General features: G+C 43.2%; 1 protein-coding gene across 2 annotated transcripts in view; it reads right to left on the reverse strand.

The window, feature by feature from the left end:
* LOC137375798 (slit homolog 3 protein-like) overlaps positions 1-18,977 on the reverse strand; it is a 909,976-nt gene that overhangs the window by 398,488 nt on the left and 492,511 nt on the right. The window lies entirely within an intron of this gene.

Below are 18,977 nucleotides of genomic sequence, written 5' to 3' on the forward strand. Positions count from 1 at the left end.
CACAGAACGACAGACTGCAAATAAAGTCCTGTGATCAGGTGAGTCATTGTGCCGATGGTTGAGGAATCCCAGTTAAAAAGAAATAGCTTTGAAGTGCTTAAAAAAATGAATCTTTTCAAAGGCTCTGTGAAAAAAACCCAGTGAAAACCCAATTCCTCTCCCAGGCTGATTGAGGTCAGCACTATTAAAGTAGGCGTCCATCAGCAAAAGCGTGGGAAAAGCTCAATCACTGCAGAGTCTCCATTCACAGCAGCCAAAGTTTGAAAAAATTAAACCACTCAAGCATGAAGAACATAAACAAACTCTCGCAAAAAAACAACTGAACTGCCTATTGAAAAGCTATGTAAACAGACAGCTTAAAAGCTGAAAGCAAAATAAACACAGAACACTGTCACACATCCCTCCTCTCCATCCAAGCAGGTAGTCTAGATAATAAAGAATTTCATAAAGGGGAAACAGTGCAGAGTAAATAGAACAAAGTTAAATAAAGAGCAGAAAGCAAAAGAACAGCAGAAAGATGGATATCAAATTTCCCACCATGAACTGGAAGGCCATTATATCCTATCTGAGTTCAAACATTTTAAACGAACAATGCAGTTATGCTTCACAGACCAAGTGACTGTAGAACCAGAGAAGCAGGCTGTAAAAATAATGATAGCGGTTAGAAATGAGGGGGTTACACAGAATCAAAACCTCTGGCTTATCTGAAGAGGACCAGAAAGATCCCGCAAAGATATGGAAAGTGCTAGAAGATCAGCTCTGATTAAGAGTGAATTTCAGAATACACTGCCTAGAATTGATGTCCTACAGACAACAGCCACAGGAATCAATAGGCCAGTTCATCAGTAGATGCCATAGTAAGGGCAATGAATGCGATTTTTCAGAAACTGGGTTGTCGGAGTGTCTAATGGAGCTGGTATTGTCTCAATGCCTACTGAAACATTTCAAAAAGCCCTCTTGGGGTAAAAGAAACGTCACAGCCATTGATGCGCTGCTAGAAGATGGCAGGAAATATGAAGCCATTGTAGCTGGACAACAGCATCTGCAAGCATTAGGTGCAGTCAACAGTATTGGCACCATCACCAGGTCACTAAAAGCAAGCAAGCTGTGTGGTCAGTGTAGTTGGTCCCACTCACCGCGAAGTTGTCCTGCATCTCAAAATCTGTGCAAGCTGTGCGGTGCAAAAGGACACTGGGTCCACCAATGCAAGAAGGTCTGGCTCTAAAGATGCAGCCAGAGTCACAGCAGGACACAAGCAAACAGAAGACCGGCGTAGCAACAGGTCAACAACAGCAAGGAGAGCGCCAGAGACTTGCGTAAATGCAAACTGATATGCAAAGTCCACAGCAAAACAGACCTGAGACTGATATGGTAAAAGAGGTGACAGAAACCCTCCGATGTTTTTGGCCTTATAGAGTTGAACGCGGTATCTCGAGAGGTGTCACCTTCAAGGGAAAACAAGTGATTCTGCTCAAAGCTCTCTGAAGGACATCTTGTCACAACTTCACCAAGGCCATATAGATATAGAGCGAACAAGATGAATAGCATGAGATACTATTTATTGGCCAGGGATCAACGGTGACATCAAAAGTTTAGTGAGGATGTGCAATGCATGCCAGCCACAACAACGCAAAAAACTCTACACCCTCACAAGATTCCGTCAGTCTTGGTCCAAAATCGCCACGGATTTATTTTCCGTTAATGGCGATGACTTTATTTTAGTCACTGATTATTTCTCCAAATTTCCAATTGTCAGGCAGGTAAAAGACACATCAAGCATGGTCATCGCAAACACGTTAATTGCCATATTCAGTCTAATCGGATCACCTGACGAAATCATTTCTGACAATGGGCCACAGTATAGGAGCAAACCTTTCAGGGATATGTGTGCCAAATGGGACGTAAGCCATGTGACGTCCTCACCACATTACCCTAAATCTAATGGTCTTGCCGAGTGCATGGTTCGCACAGTCAAAGCACTTATCCTGAAGTGGAGGAGAACAAAACAAGATCTTCATGTTGCCCTGCTCCACCACAGAGCTACACCCATAGATATGGGCTTACCGTCACCAGCAGAAATTATGTTTGGCAGACAAATGATAACGAGTCTGCCAAGCCATCATCTGTCCAAATTATCAGATGCAGGAGACACTGCTCGAAAAACAAGGAAGAATGAAGATGGTGCATGACCGACTTGCAAGGATGGAACTACCTCAGCTACACATAGGTCAAAAGGTCAGGGTCATACACCCCACAATGAGAACATGGTTGCACGCAGAAGTATCCAAAATATGCTGTGAGCCTAGGTCCTATGAGATTACAACATCAAACTGAGCCGTGTTGAGAAGGAACCAAAGCCAACTAAGAGAAGTGTGCAATACCCCAATTACATACAGCGAACTCAAAAGAACGCTATTAGACGATGAGGATATGACAGAACAACAACCAACACATTGACAACATGCCTGCAAACCCAGAACAGCCAAGAGCAAAATCCACATCCCCAAAAGGTTATAACATAACCAGATTTAGAAGAGTTGTCAAACCACTGAAATGATATATGGACTATTAAGCTTTTATCCATGTAAATTTTATAATCTCTATCCCGTATAACTAATTTTGATGTTATTTAATTTTATGTATTTTTGACTTGTAGCATAAGAGACTTATCTTTGGAAAGAAAGGGGATGTTCTATGATTGCCTTAAAAGTGATGTGTCTTTAAGATCTCAGAATGCTAATGAGCCAAGTACCAGGATGTAATCATGTGACTCGAAGCCAGAGTCACTCTGCAACTGTAACACCCAGACGAAGGTTGTGTAAATAATTTGCTCTGTACTGTATATAATAGTTTAGCTGTTAATAAATCTGAGATCTTCAGCAAACTGGACTTCACATATCTCATATATATTGTATCAGACAACAAAAAGAACTCATTACAAACTGATTGACCATTCTAAGGAATCGTTGAAGATCTTGGACAGAGGCAGGAAGTGGGAATTCACTCATGTCTCTCGTCTTTTGTGGGTCTGCCATTATGCCCTTGCTACTGACAATGTGTCCTAAAAAGCAAATAGACATTTTCAAAAATTCACACTTTTCATTAAATGTTAGTCCTTCATCTTGCATTTGATTCAAAAGCACTCTAACTCACAGGTCATGTTCTTCAATGGATTCACCATGGACTAAGATGTCCTCCATAGGAATATTACTCCTTTAAGGCCCTGTAGAATGTTTGACATAGATCTTTGGAATATTTCCGGTGCTGATGTTATGCAGAATGGTAAACAATTAAAACAAAATCTTCTGGAGTAATGAAGGTTGTCAATAACCTTGACTTATTATCCAATGGAACTTGCCAAAAGCCACTATTTGTGTCAAGTTTTGTGAACATGATACTTTTAGATAACTTTGCCAAGATTTCGACCAGTGAGGACATCAGATGAACTTCTCCTCTTTCAGCCTTCTTGTGTTAGGTCTACACAAATGCCAAGAGTACCATTAGGTTTAGGAACTGGAACCATTCCCAAACTGCACTCTGTAGGTTCAGTGACAGGAGAAATGACTCCCATCCTGGTCATCTCTTCTATTGATGTTGGACTTGCTTCTTTAGTGGGCGTGGTTTAGCATCTTTTCGCACAGTAATACTATATTCAGTCTTCAGTCTTCCTTGACCAGTAAATAATTTCGGGAAGTCTTTTTGGAAGTGATTCCTGTATTCTTATTGTTTAACTTCTTCCATTTTTCTTATAAGATGAAGGTCAATACAAACTCTTCTACTTAAGAGAGAGAATTCCTGATTCCTTAGAACTTACAGTTTTTCTAATATCTGCTGTCCGTTGTACTAAAGTGTTGCCTGTAGCTTTCCCTTGACTTTCAGTTCAGTCTCTCCTAGGCCATGTAACTGAGTTTCTGTTGGTTGCAGGTAACATTAATAACCACAGCTCTTTGTCTGATAAGACCATTACACTTGCTCCAGTGTCCAGTTTAAAATTAGTGATATGTCTGTTGACATATATATCCGCATACCAAAATTGGGTTCATTGATCTCACCAAGGAAATTTTCTGATTTCTCTCCTGATGGAGGTTGTTCAACTTCATTAACAACTCTATGCTTGAAGACTTTTTCTTTTGAACTTTTGGAAGTAGAGATTTTACTTTGGCATATCTTCCCAAAATGGTCTATTTTCTAACAATGAAAGCATTCAGTTTTGTTTGCAGAACACTGTTCATGCCTGTGGGTCTTTTTGGTGCCACAGCGCAGGCAGGGTTTCATGGCATCTTGCACTTCTCTTCCCCCACCTCCTCCCCTCAACCCCAGTGTACCTTCTTTTACAGCCCAGTGTGTACGGTGGCTGGTTCCTGAACCAAGGTCTTTCATCACCTCTCAGATTGCTCTGTTCTTCTTCTAGATCTCTGCTTTCCTCACCAGCTGATTTGCTTTGTCTAGGGTGAGGTTTTCCTTAGACTGCAATAAATCTGATAGGGATTCATCAGCAATACCTACTACAATGTGGTCTCATTAATTCTGCTTTTATGTCTCAATATTCACATCCTTCTGTTAGTCTGTAAAAGTTATTAATAAAAGCATCAACTATTTCACCTGGTTTCTGAACCCCTCTGATAAGTCTTTCCCAATCTCATTGCTCCTCAGGTTGAAATAGCGATCAAAGGTTTTAAAAACTTCATCAAGTTTGTCTGATGTCTCATTAATGCCTTGCCTTGTAATAACATAATCTCCTATTGCTCCAATAGAATACAGCAAAGTGTTAACTTGCTCTGCTTCAGACTAGCTGTCTAATTTGGAAGCAATTCTATATCTCAAAAATCTTTTTCACCAGAGTGACCAATTTTGAGATTAGATTCGGTCCTTCCATGTGTCCAAACCTCCCCGATATTGTGAATTTAAGATCCATGGCTTTCTATGCCATTTATTTTCTTCAAAAATTTTTTTGCTCCAGTATCGGAAGCTCCCTGTGCCTTTCAGTCTCGCACTAACTCCTGCTTTGGTCACCGTTTCTCTCTGTGAAATATCACCACTCGACTTTGGATTTATTTCCTCCTTGTTTAACACACAGTTTTGTAGCATTTCTGCTATACTTTATTTTCTCTCTCCACTTAACATATCAAGTATTTGCAGTCTCTTTTTTTTTCTTTCACTTGCTCCGGTCACCACGTGTAATGTTGTTGACCTCAAATCCGCCCTCACTAAGGACTTTTGGTTTTCCAAGTGCTGTCTGCCTAATGCCATTCGGGACAACCTTTTCTATCCTTTTTTTGGGTTGCTCACAAGATCCCCAATCATTGCTTGGCTCTCCAACTCGAAGTCTGTGATTGCTGGACCGCATATTTTTTCACAGACTACCCACCTCTGTGGTGCAGCCTGAATGCCTCTGCAAGCCGATTCCCTGATTCTCCATGCCTCCTTCATCCATGGAGCAGCTCTGGAGCTTTTTCACAGCCTCTTCTCAGTTTTGGTGTTTCTTTTCAGTTAGCCTTCTTCAAAGTATTTCTTCAAATTCTTCTGGGTGTTTCATGGTTAGAACACCACTGTTCACCATGTGGTTTGTTTGGTTCATCTGCTGCCACCTTAATATACTTAGTTAGTCTAGCTGAGAGAGACTACTGAGTCTTCAGTACTTTGAACATTAACTCTTTATTACATTCTAACTATGTGCAGCTTCACACCAGTCTGTGTGACTCCTCTGAAGCCATGCATCTCCCTCCAGACTCTCTCACATGTGATCTCTTACATCCTCATGGTGTGAGGTATTCCTTACACTATTTCAATCATTAACCCTTTCAGTTCCTTATACTACAGACATCACACTATCAGCCCCATCAGAAACTAATGAAACCCATCACCAGATTCATCCGATAAACATATATTTTTCCATTTGGTTAAACACTATGGCAATGAACAATCTAAAATCAGGGGCTAAGGTTAATATTTTGGCATATATTTATGCGCGACCTGCAAATTACTTCACTGATCACTCAACAACTAACCATGGGTGGTTTGCTCATGAGCTTTGGTAAGTCCAAAAGCATTTACCAATTTATGTGCATCATCAACACATTCCTCTTTTGATTTCTTATCCTTAAATTGTTCCTGACCCCAAAATCCCACTAATTGATTCCTCATCTACACTAAATACCTGCAATCAAATTTCCCCAGGGGTTCTCCTGATGTCCTGCTGTAACTTCTGGGGGTGGTCAGTGAAAACTATTGAGAAATGGCACAAGTGGCTATTTATGCAGTTTCTCTGGGGATTTTGCCCAACAAATTGCAATGAGATAAATGATCTGTTTTAGTGATGACGGATGAGGGATAAATATTCACCAAAACACCAAGGGAATTCTTCTCTAAATCGTGACGAGATTTTTTTTACCTCTACCCAGAAGAACCTCAGTTTAATGTCTCCTCTAACAGGCAGCACTCCTTCAGTATTGCACTGAATTGTCAGGACAGATTATGCACTCATATCTCTGGAGTGAGGTGTGAATCCACAACCTTCTGACTCCAAACCAACAGTGCTACCATTGAACCACCTACATCTCATAGGAGCGCTAAACTGACATCATTCCCTGTGTGCGGCGTGGGGAAAAATCAGCCCCTAACTCTTGATGAAAGTTGAAAAATGTATGAGTGTGTATTTCAGTTGGGCATAGAACAAGTCTCAAATGTGATGCCCCCTTCAATCACCATCATTTGAAAAACAGATACTTGAATGAGATACCAGATATTACCTGGGCCATTGGAATGATGAACTGAAGACTGTTACGGACAGGTGAGAAATGAAAGGGATGGTTCCCCGTTTTCCAACTCTCGATTGACCGAGGACAGCGTTTTATTTCAGTTTTTTTTTCACCCGAGTGCTTTAATTATCCAGAACAGACAAATGACAGGTTTTCTTGTAAGTTTAAAAGAAAGATAAATATTTATGATACAACACCTGAAATATATGCAACAACACCCATGCTCACACTCATACACTCAAGAAAAGATTAGAGATTATAAAGATAATATGCGTTTAGGTCTGATGGTTTTAAAGCTTTTACCCGGGGGTGGGGGGAAGACTTGAAATGGCGTAGGCCTGTAATCATTTCCCTTGGTCATTGAAGAAAGACTTGGGAAGTTCAGGAAGATGGATGCACTGTTGCAGACTGTTCTTGTTATATTCCAGCCAAAGGTCAATGGCGAAATCCTGGTACAATTTCTCAGGTAGGGAGTTCAAAGCCAACTCCCATCTCTGCCTACATGAAGTTCAAAAATGATAATCTTAGGCATGGTCCTCTCTCTTCAATGGCATAAATGGATTTCCTTTGTCTGTCCAGAATATACTGTGATTAAAGCTGATCAGAAATCGAGTTTCTGTCAAGTGACCATAGTTTCTCTTTCCATCGTCCTTATAAATAGTTTCTGATGGTGAGGCTGTTGTTAGACAATGAAGTCAGGGTGTTATTTATCCTCATCTCACCTTGATAAAGTAGAGCTTTTCACACCCATTCTTTGCAATTTGAGTTTGGAGTCCAAAAGTCTGCAATAGTATTGTCAACTCAATCAGGTGGAGAGAAGCAGCCATTATCACAGAAAGGGTCATTTGCATTTTAATGATTTCTCAGGGATATGCCCGGAAAGGCCTTTTGTATTTTAAGAACTTCTCCAAGACTTGTCCAGCCATGAAAATTAGTTCAGGGTTCTTGTAATTCAATGTGTATTGGCAGGAAAGCAAAGGTCACCTGCCCTCTTAACTCCATTTTGTTTACAAGAAAAGTGTCCGTTTTGGGTTTACTTCATAAGTTCATTTTATAGTTCATAAGTTTGGATTGTGTGGGCATGACAGGACTTATTAGTCACACCTTCATAATGGGAGTGTTCTTTCACAATATTACTCTTATCTGTTAATTGTTATTTTCTGTTTTGGTAAATTGTGCATTAATTTGTGGCCATTTTCTTCAGGAAATGTTACATTTGTGATGTGATGTCATTGAAAAAAAACAAAAAAAAGACATAGAAATGGAAAGTTGGCATCACAGATAGGGGTGGACACATCCCTTGAATTCCTCCATACAACTCTTACTGGATCTGAGCTGTGTTAATGTGGAGAGGCAGCCACAATTTTTTACAATGTAAAACATTTCAACAAGTAGACCAGTATATCACTTACACCAGTACTCAAACTATCCACTTCTGGCTTTTTAGAAATACAAGTTGAACAAAACTCTAATCATGTTGAACTGCAAAGCTTTTGAACTTGGTGGTGAGTCAGGAAGATAAAATAAAAAATAAAAGCCTTACAACTCATTGATTTACCAACTATGGTCAGATTCCAAAGTTTTCCTAGTTTTACTTTAAGTTGTTTCATGTAGAATATGCTAACTGCAGCAGCTGAGGACTGGTTATCATCAGGCCCTCAGGTTGCAGATTCATTCATTGTCCTATTACAGTATCTCTTGCATTTTCACTGGGATCTGTTAATGTAAGGCAGCTGAGGTTTGATTAGAATCAGGTCCCTTGACAACGGAGCATCCATAGTCTCATTACCCTTGATGCTCTATGTATTTTGTTTAATGTAAGCCAGCCATGGCCTATTTACTGTTGTACTGTCTAGGGAAACACTTTTTGTCAGAGATATTGGGTAGCTGGAAAAGGAACTATAAAAAGATAGTCATTAGATATAATTCACTAGCATGCAGTGGCCCCCTGGATCAGATTGGGACATTTCCAATTTGTTGACATATGCTGTCTCAGGCTATTGCAATTCATAGTAAAAGACCCGCATCATTTTCATTTTGTACTCCTAGTTTCTTCTGCCTACCTCCTCCCAACCACCGCTCTTGTCCCTTTCCCTCTATCCTTCACTGACTTCTGCTTCTCCCCTTCGCTATTATCCACTTTCCCCACAATCCATTTACCCTGAAGCCCTTTACCCCCAGACCATGCCTACCTAATACTACTGCTAATAGGTAGGAGCAGGCCTCTGTCCAATGCAGTAATGCAGTGCAGTAATGGAAGGGATCTGTAATTCTGCTTACCGTAGGCAATAGTTCTGACAAAAGTTACCGCTTGCGGTACACAGAGTTGCCAATCTCTTCTATTATCAGTAACACTCAGGAAACAATGCTGGATGGAGAAGCCTATGCCATTATTTTCAATGGTTTTTACCTACATATACCTCCCACTACATATCATACTTTAATTCCATTGCCCTAACCTTCTCCTGCATCCTTTTATAAACATCTGTTGTTCAGTTTCTGCTTCAGCTTTGATTGTGACAGCATCACAGATTTTTATTTTATTCATTCATGGGAGGTGGCATCGCTGGCGAGGGCACCATTTATGTCCCATCCCTAATTGCCCTTGAGAAGGTGGTGGTAAGATGCCTTCTTGAACCACTGCAGTCCATGTGGGTTAGGTACACAACAGTGCTGTTAGGAAGGGAGTTCCAGGATTTTGACCCAGCGAGAGTGAAGGAACAGTGATATAGTTCCAAGTCAGAATGGTGTGTGACTTGGAGGGGAACTTGCAGGTGGTGATGTTCCCATGCATCTGCTGCCTAGGTGGTAGAGATCATGGGTTTGGAAGGTGCTGTCGAAAGAGACTAACAGCCATATTCCACCAACAGGGGCAGGGCAAAGAGGCAGATCCCCAAGTCTACCTCAGACAGAACGGTAATTAAACCCACGCTGTTGGCTTTATTCTGAACCACACACTAGCCATCTTGCTAACCAGCCACCTAGTTCCAGTACAATACAGACCAGCTAAAAGATAGCAGTGGTAGTTAGAACATAGAACATAGAACAGTACAGCACAGTACAGGCCCTTCGGCCCACAATGTTGTGCCGAACCTTTAACCTACTCTAGGATCAAACTACCTACATACCCTTCATACTACTATCATCCATGTACCTATCCAAGAGTCGCTTAAATGTCCCTAATGTATCTGCTTCTACTACCACCACTGGCAGTGCATTCCACGCACCCACCACTCTCTGTGTAAAGAACCTACCTCTGACATCTCCCCGAAACCTTCCTCCAATCACCTTAAAATTATGCCCCCTGGTGATAGCCCTTTCCACCCTGGGAAAAAGTCCCTGGCTATCCACTCTATCTATGCCTCTCATCATCTTGTACCCTTCTATCAAGTCACCTCTCATCCTTCTTCGCTCCAATGAGAAAAGCCCTAGCTCCCTCAACCTTTCTTCGTAAGACATGCCCTCCAGTCCAGGCAACATCCTGGTAAATCTCCTCTGCACCCTCTCTAAAGCTTCCACATCCTTCCTATAATGAGGCGACCAGAACTGAACACAATGTTCCAAGTGTGGTCCAACCAGGGCTTTATAGAGCTGCAGCATAACCTCGCGGCTCTTAAACTCAATCCCCCTGTTAATGAAAGCCAACACACCATACGCTTTCTTAACAACCCTATCAACTTGGGTGGCAACTTTGAGCGATCTATGGACATGGACCTCAAGATCCCTCTGTTCCTCCACACTACCAAGTATCCTGTCTTTAAGCCTGTATTCTGCATTCAAATTCAACCTTCCAAAATGAATCACTTCACACTTTTCCAGGTTGAACTTCATCTGCCACTTCTCAGCCCAGCTCTGCATCCTGTCAATGCCCCATTGCAACCTACAACAGCCTTCCACACTATCCACAACTCCAGCAACCTTCGTGTCATCGGCAAACTTGCTAACCCAGCCTTCCACTTCCTCATCCAGGTCATTTATAAAAATCACAAATAGCAGAGGTCCCAGAACAGATCCCTGCGGAACACCACTGGTCACCGAGCTCCAGGCTGAATACTTTCCATCTACTACCACCCTCTGTCTTTTATGGGCCAGCCAATTCTGTATCCAGACAGCCAACTTTCCCTGTATCCCATGCCTCCTTACTTTCTGAATGAGCCTACCATGGGGAACCTTATCAAACGCCTTGCTAAAATCCATATACACCACATTCACTGCTCTTCCTTCATCAATGTGTTTTGTCACATCTTCAAAGAATTCAATAAGGCTTGTGAGGCATGACCTGCCCCTCACAAAGCCATGCTGACTGTCTCTAATCAAACCATGCTTTTCCAAATAATCATAAATCCTGTCTCTCAGAATCCTCTCCAATAATTTGCCCACTACCGACATAAGACTGACTGGTCTATAATTCCCAGGGTTATCCCTATTCCCTTTCTTGAACAAGGGAATAACATTTGCCACCCTCCAATCATCCAGTACTACTCCAGTGGACAGTGAGGACGCAAAGATCATCGCCAAAGGTGCAGCAATCTCTTCCCTCGCTTCCTGTAATATCCTTGGGTATATCCCATCTGGCCCCGGGGACTTATCTGTCCTCATGTCTTTCAAAATTTCCAGTACATCCTCCCTCTTAACATCAACCTGTTCGAGCATATCAGCCTGTTTCACGCTGTCCTCACAAACGACCAGGTCCCTCTCACTCGTGAATACTGAAGCAAAGTATTCATTTAGGACCTCCCCTACCTCCTCCGACTCCAGGCACAAGTTCCCTCCACTATCCCTGATCGGCCCTACCCTCACTCTGGCCATCCTCTTGTTCCTCACATAAGTGTAGAACGCCTTGGGATTTTCCTTAATCCTACCCGCCAAGACTTTTTCATGTCCCCTTCTAGCTCTCCTAAGTCCATTCTTCAGTTCCTTCCTGGCTACCTTGTAACCCTCTAGAGCCCTGTCTGATCCTTGCTTCCTCAACCTTAAGTAAGCTTCCTTCTTCCTCTTGACTAGCTGTTCCACATCTCTTGTCATCCAAGGTTCCTTCACCCTCCCATCCCTTCCTTGCCTCATCGGGACAAACTATCCAGCAGTCGCAGCAAGTGCTCCCTAAACAACCTCCACATTTCTGTCGTGCATTTCCCTGAGAACATCTGTTCCCAATTTATGCTCCCCAGTTCCTGCCTAATAGCATTGTAATTCCCCCTCCCCCAATTAAATATTTTCCCATCCCGTCTGCTCCTGTCCCTCTCCATGACTATAGTAAAGGTCAGGGAGTTGTGATCACTATCACCGAAATGCTCTCCCACCGAGAGATCTGCCACCTGGCCTGGTTCATTGCCAAGCACCAAATCCAACATAGCCTCCCCTCTAGTCGGCCTATCTACATATTGAGTCAGGAAACCTTCCTGGATACACCTGACAAAAACTGCTCCATCCAAACTATTTGCACTAAGGAGGTTCCAATCAATATTAGGGAAGTTGAAGTCACCCATGACAACAACCCTGTTACTTCTGCACCTTTCCAAAATCTGCCTCCCAATCTGTTCCTCCGTGTCTCTGTTGCTATTGGGGGGTCTATAGAAAACTCCCAACAAAGTGACTGCTCCTTTCCTGTTTCTGACTTCCACCCATAATGACTCAGTAGACAAACCCTCCTCGACGACCTCCCTTTCTGCAGCTGTGATACTATCCCTGATTAGCAATGCCACTCCCCCACCTCTTTTACCTCCCTCCCTATTCCTTTTGAAACATCTAAACCCCGGAACATCCAACATCCATTCCTGCCCCTGTGATATCCAAGTCTCCGTAATGGCCACAACATCGTAGCTCCAAGTACTGATCCATGCTCTAAGTTCATCACCCTTATTCCTGACACTCCTTGCATTAAAATAGACACACTTCAACCCATCATACTGGCTGCAACTTTGCCCTGTCAACTGTCTAACCTTCCTCACAGACTCTCTGCACTCTGTATCTGCCTGTTCAACAGCTACCCCATCCACTGATCCGTAGCTCCGGTTCCCATCCCCCTGCCAAACTAGTTTAAACCCTCCCGAAGAGCGCTAGCAAACCTCCCGCCCAGGATTTTGGTGCCCCTCCAGTTCAGATGCAACCCGTCCTTCTTGTACAGGTCCCACCTTCCCCAGAAGGTATCCCAATGGTCCACATATCTGAAGCCCTCCCTCCTACACCAGCTCTGTAGCCACGTGTTCAGCTGCACTCGCTCTCTGTTTCTAGCCTCACTAGCACGTGGCACCGGTATCAATCCTGAGATTACTATCCTGCTCGTCCTGCCTTTTAGCTTCCAACCTAATTCCCGATATTCGCTTTTCAGGTCCTCATCCCTTTTCCTAGCTATGTCATTGGTACCGATATGTACCACGACTTCTGGCTGCTCCCCCTCCCCCTTAAGAATCCCGTAGACTCGATCCAAGACATTCCTGACCCTGGCACCCGGGAGGCAACATACCATCCGTGAGTCTCGTTCGCGACCACAGAATCTCCTGTCTGTTTCTCTAACCATTGAATCTCCTATCACTATCGCTCTCCTATTCTCCCCCCTTCCCTTCTGAGCCACAGAGTCAGGCTCAGTGCCAGAGACCTGACCGCTGTGGCTTTCCCCTGGTAGGTCCCCCCCCCCCCCAACCGTATCCAAAACGGTATACTTATTATTGAGGGGAACGGCCACAGGGGATTTCTGCACTGTGCGCCTATTCCCTTTCCCTCCCCTGACGGTCACCCAGCTACCTTTATCCTGTAACTTAGGTGTCACTACTTCCCTATAACTGCTCTCTATCACCCCCTCAGCCGCCTGAATGATCCGAAGTTCATCCAGCTCCAGCTCCCCAACGTGGTCTGTGAGGAGCTGGAGTTGGGTGCACTTCTCACAGGTGAAGTCAGCAGGGACACAAGTGGTGACCCTTACCTCCCACATCCTGCAAGAGGAGCATGCAACTGCCCTAGCTTCCATCCCCTCTGCTCTAAATTGACACAGAGATTAAGTAAAAATAAAGGAAAACCTTACCTTACCAAACCCTCCACACAAGAGTCCTTTTTTTTTGGTTAGAGGAGGAGGATGGGTGGGAGACTCTACAGGTGTAATGTTTCCGGTTTAGCCACTGCCCGAAAATATAAGTTCACTTACCCAGCAGTCCCCGTGTCCGCGTCCGCCGAATCACGAGGTATGTACTTTATAGTTAGTTAAAGATTAGAACGTCCCACCATTTATGTAGGCGTGACGGAAACCACACCTACCAAAATGAGACATATTAATTTCATCGTATGGAACATTATTTTTGAACTGTTACTGGACTTGAAATAACTTGTTTAAAAAGACCACAACAGTGGCTGAAAACATGGCTGCACATTTTCATTCTAAAAGACAGTTGCCTGAAGAAGACAATGGGAGTGCCTTCCTGATTCAATTAGCCAGATGGAGCTTGATCAAGAAACATTGAATGTGTAAGAGCCAGCATTCCAACCCCAGCCCCACCCCCACACCCCCAAGAGAGTCTAGTATGCTTGGGGGAATCCACAAACCTCACAGGCGAGGTTGTTAGAAATAAGGAGTTAGTCACATGACTGACCTGCTGGCCAACCTGGGGGTTGTTTGAATTGTGCGACACAGAGAGGGACAAACTGCTTTTTAAAGAGCATAGAGAAGCAAGGTCTCTCTCTCTTGCTCTCACGCAAAGTTCCAGGGACTCACACAAGTAACTCAAGCCTCAAGCCAGAAGATCAGGGAAACAAGTTTAAAAGTGTGCACTGGGCCCCAACGAGTACTGCAAGACTTAACTTCAAACAAAGACTTTACATCAAACCCAAAGCCAGTGACTGAACTCCAGCTATTACTTCAAACCTTTCCTCTTCTTTCTCCTCCTCTGTCTCTATTTGCATGTGTGTTTATTGCACATGCATGTTAGCATGGTTGTGTCGTGTATTTTTAGCAGTTTGAACTGAATTAGAGTTTTAAGGTTAATAAACTTACACCTTTCTTGTTTAAATCTGAGAAAACCTATCTGGTTGATTTCTTTGCCATTACAATTAGAGAGCAGTGAGCAAGGACTCACTGAGAGGGAAGCTAAAAATACGGCGTTTTAAAAATTAAACCTGGTTAAGGCCAAACCAGGAAAATGCTGATAGGGAAGCCCTAGGCCCCTTTCTCACCTGATCATAACAGTAGGCCACGTTCACCTGTTGTGCAGGAGATATGCATTTGCCGGTGGGTGGTTCTCATCCACCTCTACTTGTTGAGTAACAACTTCAAAGAAAATATAAATTAAAGAAGAATTGCATTACTGACTTCCACTCCTCTGTATATGTCCCATAACAATTACTTGGGCTCAGTAGCAGGCAGCCATTCTGTCCCCAGACCTCTGCCAACTTGTCTTTGGATAGCCAAAGGATTTCCCTTCCTTCCTTATGAAGGGAACTCTACTGTATTGATGCTGTACTGTAAACAGCTCACACCTACCTGTCAACCTCACACCTTAAATTATTGATGCCTAGCGATATACAGAGGAAATGATTTAAAAAGGAGTGTCACCCTCACAAAGAATAAAAAGAGCTGACTAAAGCCAGGAACACGAATCCTGTTGCTCTGGAACAACACAGTGATGTGTCAATGATAACAATGGAACCATGTTGCCCACCAGTAGATGCAATGAAGACGACTCTGACTGATGCATAAGTCAGAACCTTCATGACCAGCTGGTGCACAGCACAATCTGTGTGAAATGTGATCCTCAGTCCGCAGGTTACCACAGAAACGAGTAAATAATGTAATGCTACAGCTACACTTTATCTTGTTTACAGCAGGGAGACCAAAAACAGATGGAAAGAATACAAATGACTGGCCCCGCCAGGTTTGCAGCTTAAACACCGGTTTAAAATAAAATAGAAAGTAGGGCAGAAAACAGACAGCAATTAAAAATCCAATTACTTCCTCAATAATTGAAACAGGGCAAATCCAACTTCATCCCAGGAATCTGTAATTATTTATCCTAATTAAAAGCACACTGCGGATATCCGACTCAGACATGGCTCCAGTGAATTAATTGCTTTTCTAGTATGAGTTTCACCAGTTTCTACTTGTGACCACATGTTTTGAGCTGCATGAGGTATATATATATATAGACAATGCTCTTGTTTAATTACATTCTTTCTGTCACAAGAAGGCTTACTTCCTTGAAATTTCTGCATACAACTCCTGTGATAGATGGAATAATTATGTTTTTAACAAGTTATTTTTCATAATTGTTCGCAAATTTGTTTGTGGAGCTATTTTAGACTATGTAATTCCACATGAATCATTTGGGGAAGGGGCGGGAAGTGCTACATGAGGTCACATGACTTCCTCTACTGCTTTCAATGGCCATGAAACCTTGTAGTTCATCTTACACAATGGTTGGATCTTGGAGAGATCAGCACAGCCTATTTTCTGAACAGCTGGAGATTCCTTTCACTAAATAGTTCCATCTCCACAATCCAACAATTATACTTCTCTACTTTTGAAACAACGGCATCACATTGGATCCAACAGTATCACAATGAAACTCGACAGTGTCTACTCCAAACCAACAGTATCACAGTGAAACTGTACAGTGTCTAATCCAAACCAACAGTATCACAATGAAACTCGACAGTGTCTACTCCAAACCAACAGTATCACAGTGAAACTGTACAGTGTCTAATCCAAACCAACAGTATCACAGTGAAACTCTGCAGTGTCTAATCCAAACCAACAGTATCACAATGAAACTCGACAGTGTCTACTCCAAACCAACAGTATCACAGTGAAACTGTACAGTGTCTAATCCAAACCAACAGTATCACAGTGAAACTCTGCAGTGTCTAATCCAAACCAACAGTATCACAATGAAACTCGACAGTGTCTACTCCAAACCAACAGTATCACAGTGAAACTCTACAGTGTCTAATCCAAACCAATAGTATCCCAGTGAAACTCTACAGTGTCTAATCCAAACCAACAGTATCATAGTGAAACTCTACAGTGTCTACTCCAAACCAACAGTATCACAGTGAATCTCTACAGTGTCTAATCCAAACCAACAATATCACACTGAACCCCAATGTCTAGTCCAGACCAACAGTATCACCGTGAAAACCTGCAACGTCCTGTCCAAACCAACACATCACAATGAAAACCTACAGCATCCTGTCCAAACCAACAGTATCACTGTGAAATCCTACAGCATGTAGTTCATACCAACAGTGACCTAGTGTGACATTGGATCCAACAGTATCACAATGAAACTCTACAGTGTCTACTCCAACAGTATCACAGTGAAACTGTACAGTGTCTGATCCAAACCAACAGTATCAGTGAAATTGTACAGTGTCTAATCCAAACCAACAGTATCACAGAGAAATTCTACTGTGTCTAATCCAAACCAACAGTATCACAGTGAACCCCAATGTCTAGTCCAGACCAAGAGTATCACTGTGAAACGAGTATCACTGCAACGTCCTGTCCAAACCAACACATCACAATAAAAACCTACAGCATCCTGTCCAAACAACAGTATTACTGTGAAATCCTACAGCATGTAGTTCATACCAACAGTGACCGAGTGTGGCATCAAGGAGCCCGAGCAAAACTGGAGCCAATGGAAATCAGAGGGAAAACTGTCCACTGGTTGGAGTCATAGCTAGCACAAAGGAAGATGGTTGTGGTTGTTGGAGGTCAATTATCTCAGTCCCAGGACATCACTGCAGGAGTTCCTCAGGGTATTATCCTCGGCCCAACCATCTTCAGCTGCTTCATCAATGACCTTCCCTCCATCATAACATCAGAAGTGGGGATTTTCCCTGATGTTTACACAATGTTCAGCACCATTTGCAACCCCTCAGATACTGAAGCAGTCCATGTCCATATGCAGCAAGACCTGGACTACATTCAGGCTTGGGCTGATAACTGGCAAGAAACATTTGCACCACACAAGTGCCAGGCACTGACCATCTCCAAGAAGAGAGAATCCAACCATCTCCCTTTGACATTCAATGGCATTACCATTGCTGAATCCCCCATTATCAACATCCTGGGGGTTACCATTGACCAGAAACTGAACTGGACCAGCTATTTAAATACTGTAGCTAAAAGAGCAGGTTAGAAGCTGGGAATCCTACAGTGAGTAACACACCTGCTGACTCCCCAAAGCCTGTCCACCATCTACAAGGCACAAAGCAGGAGTGTGATGGAATATTCTCCACATGCCTGGATGAGTGCAGCTCCAACAACACTCAAGAAGCTCGACACCATCCAGGACAAAGCAGCCCACGTGACTGGCACCCCATCTACCACCTTCAACATTCACTCCCTTCACCACCGGCACACAGTGGCAGCAATGTGTACCATCTACAAGATGCATTGCAGCAACTCGCCAAGGCTCCTTCGACAGCACCTTCCAAATTTGTGACTTCTACCACCTAGAAGGACAATGGCAGCAGATGCATGGGACCACCACCACCTGTAAATTCCCCTCCAAGCCACACACCATCTTGAGCTGGAACTATCTCGCCATTCCTCTACTTTCCCTGGTCAAAATCCTGGAACTCCCTTCCTAACAGCACTGTGGGTGTATCTACAACACATGGACTCAGTGGTTCAAGAAGACAGCTCACCACCACCTACTCAAGGGCAATTAGGGATGGGCAATAAATGCTGGCCTAGCCAGCGACGCCCACATCCCGTGAAAGAATTTAAAAAAGGATCACAATGAAACTCACAGCATCTTGTCGAAACCAACAGTATCATAGTGAAACCTGATAGCATCCTGTCCAAACCAATGGTATCACAGTTAAACTCTACAGTGTCCTGTCCAAACCAACAGCATCACAGTGAATCCCAGCTAGCAGAGAGCAGAGACTAACATGGAGCTGAATTCAAACCCAGATTCCATAGGTGTTGGGATAGCCCAGTCCTCGAAGAGAACAACTACAAAAATGCCAGGGATTTCCTTTGGGGAAAGGCTGGCACTGTTGGTTTGTACACCAGCATTTAACCTCTGATCTGGGTTTGAATGCAGCCCAGACTGACAAAATGTCACCCTCTGCTGCCCATTAGGGTCTTCCAAGTTAAATTTGGGCAGTCTCAATCTAATGAAAGGCTACAAAACTACACCTAACTTGGCACTAGGAAAGCTAATACTGGGTCAGAAGTAGGTGCAGTCCTGTGGTTAGTGGATAAAGAGCATTGTTGGGGGA

This window comes from Heterodontus francisci, chromosome 12 (genome assembly GCF_036365525.1).
Source record: "Heterodontus francisci isolate sHetFra1 chromosome 12, sHetFra1.hap1, whole genome shotgun sequence".
Classification (NCBI taxonomy): domain Eukaryota; kingdom Metazoa; phylum Chordata; class Chondrichthyes; order Heterodontiformes; family Heterodontidae; genus Heterodontus; species Heterodontus francisci.